Here is a 12,332-nt window from a genome sequence, read left to right as displayed (position 1 = left end):
GATTTATATGTTGAGATCTAATCCCCACTACATCAGAATGTGAGGTATTTGAAGATATGGTCTTTACAGGTGTAACTAAGTTTAAAGTAAAGTTGTTAAAGTGGACTCTAGTCTAGTAATCCTGATCCAAAAGGGAGAGGTTGGCAAGAGACTCGCACACAGGGAGAATACTATATAAAGACAAAGGCAAAAATTGGGATGATCCTTCTAAAACCCAAGGAAAATCAAAGACTGCCAGCAAACCACCAGAACATGGGGAGAAGCATGGAACAGATTTCCTCTCACAGCCCTCAGAAGGAGCCAGTCCTGCCAACACCTGGATTTCATATGTCTAGCCTGTGAGATAATAAATCACTGTTGTTTAAGCCACTCAGTTTGTGGTGCTTCATTACGACAGCCCTAGTAAACAAATACACACGGGACAACAGTAATGTCTGCTGCTGCTGCTGCCGCTGCTAAGTCGCTTCAGTCATGTCCGACTCTGTGCGACCCCCTAGACGGCAGCCCACCAGGCTCCCCCGTCCCTGTCTGCTAGCAAACCATAAATTTTCCTGTCTGGAAAGTGATCAGCAAGACCATAAAAAAACAAAACATTTCTTCGGTCTTTCTGTGAATGACTTTCATGGTTACCACAGCCTAGTGGTACCCTAACAGCACAGATTACATGTCAGGAGGAAAAGAATGCTGTTTGAGTCAGACTGACACATAGACAAATAAAGAATATACATACACCTTCAGAATAAAATTAAATGGTCTGATAGAGAAAGAGAACTATCATATGATATTGCTTATACTTGGAATCTAGAAAGAAATGAGGCAAATGAAATTATTTATGAAATAGATTTACAGACTTAGAGAATGAATTTATGGTTACCAGTGGGGAAGGGAGAAGGGAAGGGATAGTTAGGGAGTTTAGGATTGATGCATACCCACTGCTATATTTAAAATGGATAATCAACAAAGACTTACTGTATAGCACAAGGAACTCTGCTCAGTATTCTCTAACAACATAAGTAGCAAAATAACCTGAAAAATAATGAATACATGTATATATATATATATATATATATATATATATAACTGAATCACTTTACTGTACAGCCAGAGCTATCAGAACATTGTTAATCAATTATATCTAATATGGTTTAAAAAAATTAAATTGTCTCAGAAAACTACCCAATAGATCACTCAGTTGCCTTCTTAACCTTTAGGCATTTTCCAATTTTTTTTTAACTATTCTTTATGACACTGTCAAATACATCAAACAGAGACTTATATGAATATAAAAACACTCCCTTTTAAAAACTAAATATCCTGAAAGGGCTTCTATCCATTCCTATGTACAGTGTTGGCATTTAGAAGAGAGATTTAAGATTTGAGCAGGGGGGATAAGAAGGAGTTAAAATCAATAAGAAAACCAAACATTACTTCTGTATTTCAGACTCCAGTAAGAGGAGTTAGAAACACCACTTACTAATACTGTAGTCCTGAGATTTATTCATTTAATCACTCACTCAGCAAGTATTTATGGCATTCTTATGCCTGTATTAAATGTTAATATGAGAATAAACAAAACAAACATGGTTTCTGTCCTCACAGAGCTTAGAGTTTAATAAGGGAGAAAAATACAGAAAAGAAGCAGAATATTATGATACGGTGTGACAAGTGCTAGTTTAGGGGAAGTCTATAATATGGTTGAGGGGAAGTCTATAATATGGTGTGCTAGTTTAGGGGAAGTCTATGATTCATAGAAACACATAAGGGCGTGTAACCTGATTTAGAGTGGATTAGGGGCGGTTTCAGAGAAGGCAATGGCACCCCACTCCAGAAGTCTTGCCTGGAAAATCCCATGGATGGAGGGGCCTGGAGGGCTGCAGTCCATGGGGTAGCTAGGAGTTGGACACGACTGAGCGACTTCACTTTATTTTTTCACTTTCATGCATTGGAGAAGGAAATGGCAATCCACTCCAGTGTTCTTGCCTGGAGAATCCCAGGGATGGGGGAGCCTGGTGGGCTGCCGTCTATGGGGTCACACAGAGTTGGACACGACTGAAGCGACTTAGCAGCAGCAGCAGCAGCAGGGGCAGTTTTTCTAGAGTAAGCATTGTATAAGTTGCATGCATTCCTGCTCAGTACCACAGTCATGTCTGACTCTTGCAACCACATGGACTGCAGCCCACCAGGCTCCTCTATCCATGGGGTTTCCCAGGCAAGAATACTGAAGTGGGTTACCGTTTCCTTCTCCAGGGGTCTAAGCTGAGACTTGACAAATAATTAGGAAATAGTCAAGCTAAATGGAAGGATAGGAGGGAGGATAGAAGCGATCATGGGTCATGATAAACAGGCTTTACCAGAAAAAACAATGTGGGGCCATGAGCAGTAATATAATCAGACGTGTACTTTTAAAAGATTCTCAGAGCAGTAAGGACACCATTCGAGATTTGGCTTTGCTCTAGCAAGGAGTTATTTCTGAGTCAAGTAAAAGATACATAACCCTAATCATGAAGCTTTATCCCTTAGTTAAATCAAGTTAAAACTATCAATTAATTATTCAAAGCTTTACCCGCTTAAAATAGTCAAGTTACCAGTCTTTTTAAGCAAGCCAAAGTAACCACAGCAATGTGGGAAAGTACTGAAATGAGTTTTCTTCAGGAATGGGAACACCATGATACCACTTTTATGCAAAATGATTTAACCTTGTTAGTTATTATTATTAGCTGTATATTAGTGATGTACAGCTACTTAAAGCATGATATTATTTTTTAAAAAGCACTATATGTGGAAGGTGTTGTAGTAAACCAACAGGATGCTAGTTTTGCTGAGGTAATCAATTCCACTGGGAGCCCCCAGTGAATCACACCCTCCATGCTTACACCCTTGTTTCATCTCCTCCCTCGAATTTGAAAGAAAACTATGATTTGGCTTTAGCCAAGGGAATATGGCAAATGCCATTCAGAACTGTGCAAGTTCTGAATCTGACAGCCTCTGGGTCAACAGTCCTGGAAACCTCAAGCCATCTCATAAGATGTTTAGCTTGAGATCTCATAGACACACAATGTGGAGAAGTCACCAGGAGAGGAGTCCTGTGATTACAGGAAGAGGGTTACAGCTGCCCTAACACCTTAGCCAAGCCTAACCCCGGGTGGCCCACACTGAATGCAGCTGCCACAGTGGCCACTGGAGAACCAGCTGAAGAACCACCCAGGCGAGCCCAGTAGAGACTGCAGGATTGTCACAAATAAATGCTTGTTGTTTGAAATCACATAGTTTTGTTACACAGCAGTATATAATGAAGCACCCCCCATCACCCTTTTAGAAGCAATAATAATAATGAGTATCATTACTGTAAGAGGAAAATGGAAAAGATCTGGAATAAAAAAGACAAACGTCATTCTAACAAACCAAGGATACTAGACACCAAGTCTGGCATCGGGCCCTGGAGTGAACAGAGTTCTTTCTATCCTCTTACTGTGCTGCATTGTGTGTCGTGTGTACTCACATTATCAAGAGGTTTGGCAAATCTTTACTTACAGTGCATGACCACCAAGGACTAAAGTCCTTTCTACTGGCAGCGTGTCGCTCACAGTGTGAAACAACTCAGTTCACACCGTGAGTTTCTGAGAAAATATTTCTCAGGTCTTACAGGAGCTGATCAGCTTACAGAGTCAACTGATATCAACAAGCACCCAATTGACTCCCAACCAATTTGCACAAAAAGATAACAGTACTTTAAGATTCTCAAGTGGGTTAGTTTTCTCATGTGAGGCTTTCATTGAGATGCTCTTGGGTTCTTTCACATTGCCCCAGGACTCATGCCTTGGGAGCCAGTTTATAAATAAATAAGTTACTCTATTCTCAAAAGACTCTAGTTGGAAACACTTTAATAAAGCAGACCTAATTTTTCAATCTCACCTTTTGTAACTGGGTATGAATGAGCTATTCTTCATGTTCTTGTAGCTTGACAGGAACAAGAAAGTGTACCAAATCATTAGTTCTCTAATTTTCCCACATAACATAAAACCAGCTGGCTTTTAATATTTAATTAAATTAGTATGCTCCCCGACTGAGTTCTAATATTCCAATTTCAATTTTCAGCACAAAGCTAACATAAAACCAAAGAAACACTGAGTGATGTGGAAAGGGAAAATGTGACCTTGGTAGGATAATGTGAAGGCATCTACAGATGAAAAGAATCTTTTTTTTCCCCTTAAGCAATATGCATAAGATGTCCAGCTAAAAATATTGCATTCTCTTTTAAGAAGTAGCATTACATGGTAAAAATATGTGTGGATTGGAGAACAGTTTCTTTTTTACTTAATTCCGTTGTCCACTCGTTGGAGATTTCTTATGCCTGTTGTGTGTCAGGTATTGAACTGAGAGTTCAAAGGTGAAGGTGCATCACACTGTCCCTACCCCCAGCAGGACATATTGTTCCTACTTCTTGTTAAGAGTTTGTGTGTGTGTATAAGTTTCTGTGCATGTGTGTGTGTAATCAAGGATAAGGATAAGCTTGGCTTTTGTCTATAGAATCCACTGTCCACAGAATGGCCATATTAACAACACTCAGCTCACATGATTCCCATTAGGATTAAATAAGCTTCTGTCTTGCCAGAGACCTTAGTACATGCAGTGAAGATGAAAGTGGACATTGCTCAGTTATGTTCCACTCTCTGTGACCCCGTGGACTGTAGCCTGCCAGACTCCTCTGTTCATGGACTTCTCCAGGCCAGAATACTAGAGTGGGCAGCCATTCCCTTCTCCACGGAATCTGCCCAACCCAGGGATCAAACCCAGATATCCCCGCTGATCAAACCCAGATTACCAGCTGAGCTATCAGGGAAGCCCCAAATACATGTGGAGTGAATCAAATGATGGGTTGAAATTGTGAAGTATTTTGTATAGGTTTTGTTGTTGTCTATTGTTTTTAAGAGAGGCAATAGGAAAAGGACTCTGTTATGAGTGCCTATTTCCTAATGAGTTACTTCTCACTCACATGCAAGAAAATGTGATAAAGTCTGTGATAAAATGTGATAAATTCAATCTACATCTGCAGTTCTCCTTATGAAGTCTTTTCTGCTTTTAATAGCAAAGGCAGCATTCAGTGCTCTTTGTTTCAACTGGAATGAATGATGCTAAACTTAGGTTGAAGGTTTATCTTAGCTTTTTGTGGTTATTTTATCTGCATATTTATTACAACTATTAATATTTTTTACATGATATTATACATGTTTCAATGCCATTCTCCCAAATCTCCCCATCCTCTCCCTCTCCCACAGAGTCCATAAAACTGATCTATACATCAGTGTCTCTTTTGCTGTCTCGTACACAGGATTATTGTTACCATCTTTCTAAATTCCATATACATGCGTTAGTATACTGTATTGGTGTTTTTCTTTCTGGCTTACTTCACTCTGTATAATAGGCTCCAGTTTCATCCACCTCATTAGAACTGATTCAAATGTATTCTTTTTAATGGCTGAGTAATACTCCATCCTCTTTTCTGTTTCTCTATTTTTGTTTCTCCCTATTGTACTGTTTTGGGCTAATTTTATTGCTTTTTAGGAGGCTCATAGGGCACTTTGGTACAGAGTTGGCTGGTGCAAGCAATTGAAGAAGACACCAGAAAAACAAAAAACATTCAATGTAGAAGGAGGAAGGAGACTATGGCTTTCACTCCATTGGATATCCAGTGTAGCAGTTGTGATTGGGCCTAGACCAGCTTTCGGGGTCAAGGCCAATAGATACAGTACACTGAAACTGAACTACGGACCACAGTGAGTGCCGCTGAAGTCTTAAGCACACGGTTTCACGTGGTACCCAACCGTCTACTTTTGTCTTGCTTTTTCTGTTTGGCCTGTGGTATGATATTTACTCAGTTGCCCAGATAAGGATTTCAGAGGCATCTTTGATCCACTTTGTCACCCCATTTTGTCACCTCATAAATAAACTTCTACTTTTACCTCAGAAACTACTTGCTTCTGTCCCCACCTTTTCATTCTACTCTCAGCACTTCAGGCTTGGCCTTCATTGTATCATAATCACTCTATTCTACACACCTGCCTACCTTACAATATAATGTCTACAGAGTAGGGTACAACTCTTCAGAAGGGAATTCAGTTCTTCTCAGTGACTCCCCGGCCATTTTTTTTACTTATCTTCTACCACTTCAGGTATAACTCCTAACTTCAGGAACTGTTGCAAAGCTGAACTAGGCAGCTTACTATTCCCCAAGGACATCCTGTGCATTTGCTCATGGGCTTATCTCTGCCTAGAATGCCCCTTTTATCCCACTCAGTCATCTAGCCTAAGTTTCACTTAAGCCTAAATTCAAATGCTGCTGCTTCTCTATATCTTCCCCACAAGGTAGGATCAATTGTTTCTAACTCTTTCTTCCCATGTCCATATACACACTTGCTTTTTTTCATATATGCATCCATTTTTTCAACTAAACAATGAAGTGTGTGAGTAGGAATACTCCCTTGAAAATCTCTCTGTCCCCAGTTTCTAGAAAAGTAGCCCATAGCCCATGTAGATGATCACTGATTGCATTGTTATTGTTTACCATTCTTTCACTGTGGTGGGCAGCCATAGTTATGATTTGCATCTGTCATTCCTGAACTATATAGTATTATGAATCATTTTTTCAAATTTGTTGTTTTTCTGGTTATAGAGGTAATATTAACTCATGGTAAAGGTTTGGAAAACAGAAAATGTAAAGAAGAAAATAAAAATCACACAATAAACTCACTACCAGATAGCTCACATGAATAAGTTGATGAATGCTCTTTCACTGTATTCATGATTCATATAAGTGTTATGCTGATTTAATAATAACACATTTATCATCATTTAGGATAGCAAATCTACTCTCCTTGAAAAAACAATGCAGGTGTCACTATCAGTTGCCCACAGGTCTTAGAATTACAATTAATCCTCAATTTCTGTATATGAGTCACAAATGCCATCCTGAAGGAAAGTTTGTTTCTATCTACATTATTTTATATAAATTTGAGATCATTCTATATAAATTATTTTAAAATTTCTTTTCACTTCATATGTTACCATCATTTCTCCAGGCTCTTAAGTATTCTTTCCAGCATGACCTTTAATGTTGTGTGTTATGGGCTGAATTTTATCCCCTGGAAAACAATCATATGTTTAAATTCTTACCCCCAATAAGTCAGAATGTGACTGCATTTGGACACAGGACCTTTAAAGAAGTGTATAATTAAAATGATGCCAATAGGGAGGACTCTCATCCAATCTGAATAAGAGGAAGATATGTGAGCACACAGAGACACCAGCGGCACACATGCACAGAGGCAAGAAGAAGGTGGCCATCTGCAGGTCAGGGAGAGAGGCCTCGGAAGAAACCAGACCTGCTGACTCCTTGATGTTGGATTAAAGTAAAGTGAAGGTCGCTCAGTCATGTCCAACTCTTTGTGACCCCATGGACTATACAGTCCATGGAATTCTCCAGGCCAGAATACTGGAGTGGGTAGCATTTCCCTTCTCCAGAGGATCTTCCCAACCCAGGGATTGAACTGATGTCTTCTGCATTGCAGTCGGATTCTTTACCCTCTGAGCCACCAGAGAAGCCCAAGAATACTGGAGTGGGTAGCCTATCCCTGCTCCAGGGGAACTTCCCATCCCAGGAATAGAACTGGGGTCTCCCGCATTACAGGCAGATTCTTTACCAGCTGAGCTACCATGGGCTAAAACTGTGACAGATACCTTTCTGCTATTTAAGCCACTCAGGCTATAGTGTTTTGTTACAGCAGCTCTAGCAAATTGACACACTGTATAATATATTTCATTATATGTTTCATATAATTTATTTAACATGCCTACTTGGACTGCAAGGAGATCCAACCAGTCCATTCTGAAGGAGATCAGCCCTGGGATTTCTTTGGAAGGAATGATGCTAAAGCTGAAACTCCAGTACTTTGGTCACCTCATGCGAAGAGTTGACTCATTGGAAAAGACTCTGATGCTGGGAGGGATTAGGGACAGGAGGAGAAGGGGACAACAGAGGATGAGATGGCTGGATGGCATCACTGACTCGATGAACGTGAGTCTGAGTGAACTCCGGGAGTTAGTGATGGACAAGGAGGCCTGGCATGCTGTGATTCATGGGGTAGCAAAGAGTCAGACATGACTGAGTGAGTCAACTGAACTGAACTGAACAGTTAGGTGCCAATTTCTCTTCATTTAAAACAGTATTGTGATGAACATAAAGAAATTTTTTCAGGTTGACTAGCTGCTTAGAAAATCTTTAAAATATTTCCCAGTACAAAAATAGCATAAATTTACTTAGAAAATTTTGGAAAACACAGCAAAAAAGGAAACATAACGTAATGCCATTATTCAAATACAAACATGGCTATATTTATTATATTTCCCTTCACTTTTTTCTATTATTCAGGTGCTTTTAAAATGTAATCATGATTATACATTTTAAAATGAAAATGTAATTATGATTTTGCTTTTTTAATTTAAGATAACATTATAAGCATTTTTCATATTTTTATATTTAAAAGTTGTTTTAATGGCTTCATATAAATAGATTCATTAAGAAAAGAAAAATAGAGATTTCCCTGACAACTCTTCCTCATATTTGTACTTTGTAATAAGGATAGCCTAAGTAGCTAGAAAGAGAGAAAAGGAAGGAAGGCAGGGAGGGAGGGATCCAGAAAGGAAGGGGGGAAGGAAATGAGAAAAAAAAGACAAGACAGCAGCTTAACCTAGCTGGAAGTTTATTTTTCCATCAAACATCAGTCCAAAGGCAGACAGAGGTCCGAAACTGTAGGGTGGCTCTCCCTTCCTCATCCTGGTTTCCATTTGTGTATCCCAGTTGGTACCTCTAGCCCTCATTAGCTTTCAGTCAGCAAGTGCGGAGTGGGCCAGGGAGTACACTCGCAATACCTTTAATGGCAAAACCTACGAGTGTACACATAATTTCTACCAGGTACTTTTGGCCTAAATTTAACCTTATGGCCACATCAGCAACAGTGGAGGTGAGCACCTTAATTCCTTTAAAACTAAATAAATGTATTGAATTACACGACACTGATTCAATAGGCATTGTGTGCTTAGGACTTTCAGCAGTTACTTCATGTAATATTCCCTTACTGTATGTTATCACAGGTACCTAAGGGTCACTCATACTCCACGCCCACGTTCACTGCCACCTGACATCCACCAGAATCTAAATCTAAAACTACTGCTGTCTGACTAGATTATTATTATACTTCTTTTTTTTTTTTTTTAACTTTTTTCTGCATTAATTTTTTGCCCCATTTATTTCTGGGTCATAAGTTTTTGTTTCTTCAGTTTCTTCTAGGATATCTTTTTCTTCTGTGCAACCTCCTCTTCTGGTTTACGAACAATGTTCTTTTTCAGTAAGGATCATCTCCATGTGGCAGGGAGAGTTCATGTGGGGGTTGATCCAACCATGAGCTCTGTAAGTCCTGTGCCACATCTTGGGGGCTTTTTTCACCTGGATGTGCTCAACGACCAGAGAATCTACATCAAAGCCCCTAAGTTCAGCATTACTCTCTGCATTTTTGAGCATGTGCAGTAAAAATTCAGCAGTCTTTTTGGGCCATCGACCCTGCATCCACCGCCACTGATTGGCCTTTGCACACTTACCAACTCCACCATTGTAATGATGGAGCAAAAAACATTGGTAAAGTGATATCTTTCAAATACTTGGTGGCTTCTCATATATGCATAATCTTAATGGCCTGGGCAGTTTCACAAGTGTTCTTAAAGTGACCACAAAGATTTGAACCTCTTGATTTGCATGATTTTCTGGGTCAAGTAAATAGCGCACCATTTTTAGAGGTCACCTCAAGCTGTTTACCAGAAAACCATATTTCCTTGTTAACCTAAAAATTGAAATTGAAAAACATGTACATATTTCCTTTCTAAGATGTCTGAATTTTAAAAAATAACTCTTGGTGAAATGTATAGTCTCTGCCATGCATCCAAATATGAGTTTAGTAGAAAATAGGTTGTTTTAGAATGAGCACAATCTCTGAGTTTCTGAGAAGGGTCAAATAAATAACCGGTGTTTATAACCCTTCAGTTTGTTCCCATCTACATTATGACAGTGAGAGTTATTATTTTTCAACTGTTTCTAGATCTTAGGGAATAGACACTTTTGTGACAAAGTAAACTGGAAAAAAATCCTAATACTATTAGCACAACAACAGTGATATTATTGTCTATTATTGTCTTGCTAGGGGCAAGGTCAAAGTCATAATCACAGGAATTCTACTCTTTCTTCATATGATAAGAACATAAATCAAAACATGGCAAAATGGACTTGCTTTTTAAGAGAGCCAGTGAGCCGGTTATCTGCACCACCCTCTGACCAGGAGTCTGGTCTGGAATTGGAACACGTTGCTTCACCTTCACACGTGGGACTGATGCCGTTACACTTAACACTCAACTTTGCAGGACACAAAAAGGAGGAATAAGTTCCTGCATAGCATAGTGGAGTTCTCCAAAAAAGGGGTGAGGTCTCTTAACTAGGAGACAGGGAAAGAGGTCAGAGTAGGCATATGGAATATTCTTCCTTTGGAAGGACTAAGCCGTATACAGTGTTTATCTTTGAGTGCCTGAGTGTCTCCTGCTGAGTCACGGGTGAGCAGTGACCTGCAGTGGGGACAGGGGCTCTGGCTGCAGCAGACCTGGGTCACCCAGCATGTGGCATGAGCCCTCCTGGAGGAGGTCACTATTAGCCCCACCACACAGCCACCAAGCAGATGACCCACAAATTGCAGAACAATTATACCAAAGAAATTCTCACACTGTTAAAAAAGTTCTAGGGCCCACGACAGATTTCCCAACCTGGGGACGCAGGAAAGGGACTGAGATGGGTTACCTGGAAAGGAAATGGTTACCTGGGTTATTAAGATATTTTTTGTATAGTTCTTCTGTGTATTCTTGCCACCTCTCCTTAATATCTTCTGCTTTTGTTAGGTCCATACCATTTATGTCCCTTACTGTAACCATCTTGGCATGAAATGTTCCCTTGGTATCTCTAATTTTCTTGAAGTGATATCTAGTCTTTCCCATTCTATTATTTTTCTGTATTTCTTTGCATTGATCACTGAGGAAGGCTTTCTTTTATCTCCTTGCTATTCTTTAGAACTCTGCATGCAAATGGGTATATATTTCTTTTTCTCCTTTGCCTTTAGTGTCTCTTCTTTTCTCAGCAATTTGTAAGACCTCCTCAGACAACCATTTTGCCTTTTTGCATTTCTTTTTCTTGGGGATGGTCTTAATCAGTGCCTCCAGTACAATGTCATGAACCTCTGTCCATAGTTCTTCAGGCCCTCTGTCTATCAGATCTAATCTCTTGAATCTATTTGTCATTTCCACTATATAACTGTAAGGAATTTGATTTAAGTCATACCTGAATGGTCTGTTGTTTTCCCCTACTTTCTTCAATTTAAGTTTGAATTTTGCAATAAGGAGTTCATGAGCTGAGCCACAGTCAGCTCCTGGTCTTTTTTTTTTTTTTGCTGACTCTATAGAGCTTCTCCATCTTTGGCTACAAAGAATATAATCAATCTGACTTTTGGTATTGACTATCTGGTGATGTGCTGTGTAGAGTTGTCTCTTGTGTTGTTGGAAGAGGGTGTTTGCTCTGACCAGTGCATTCTCTTGGCAAAACTGTTACCCTTTACTCTGCTTCATTTTTTTTACTCCAAGGCCAAAATTGTCTGTTACTCCAGGTATCTCTTGACTTCCTCCTTTTGCATTCCAGTCCCCTATGATGAAAAGGGCATCTTTTGTTGTTGTTCTAGAAGGTCTTGTAGGTCTTCATAGAACCATTCAACTTCAGTCTTTTTGGCCTCAGTGGTTGGGGCATAGATTTGGATTACTGTGATATTGAATGGTTTGCTTTGGAAACCAACAATGTTCATTTTGTCATTTTTGAGATTGCACCCAAGTACTGCATTTTGGTCTGTTTTGTTGACTATGAGGGCTACTCCATTTCTTCTTAGGAAATCTTGTCCATAGTAGTAGATATAATGGTCATCTGAATTAAATTCACCCATTCCAGTCCATTTTAGTTCACTGATTCCTAAAATGTCAGTGTTTTCTCTTGACATCTCCTGTTTGATCACTTCCAATTTACCCTAATGAACCTAGCACTCCAGGTTTCTACGCAATATTGTTCTTACAGCATTTGACTTTACTTTCATCACCAGTCACATCCACAACTGGCTTTATCTCTTCATTCTTTCTGGAGTTATTTCTCCACTGATCTCTGATAGCATATTGGGCACATACTTACTTGGGGATATCGTCTTTTG

The 12,332-nt window shown here is 39.5% G+C and overlaps 1 pseudogene; it reads right to left on the bottom strand.

Moving 5' to 3' along the window:
* Positions 1-9,300: 9,300 nt before the first annotated feature.
* Positions 9,301-9,838, bottom strand: LOC147371797 (large ribosomal subunit protein uL22 pseudogene; annotated as a pseudogene).
* Positions 9,839-12,332: the final 2,494 nt, after the last annotated feature.

Source organism: Bos grunniens, chromosome 5 (assembly GCF_055505025.1).
Source record: "Bos grunniens cultivar Pamir isolate PY7600 chromosome 5, Bosgru_T2T1.0, whole genome shotgun sequence".
Classification (NCBI taxonomy): Eukaryota; Metazoa; Chordata; class Mammalia; order Artiodactyla; family Bovidae; genus Bos; species Bos grunniens.
This window is presented reverse-complemented; position numbering and strand designations above follow the sequence as displayed.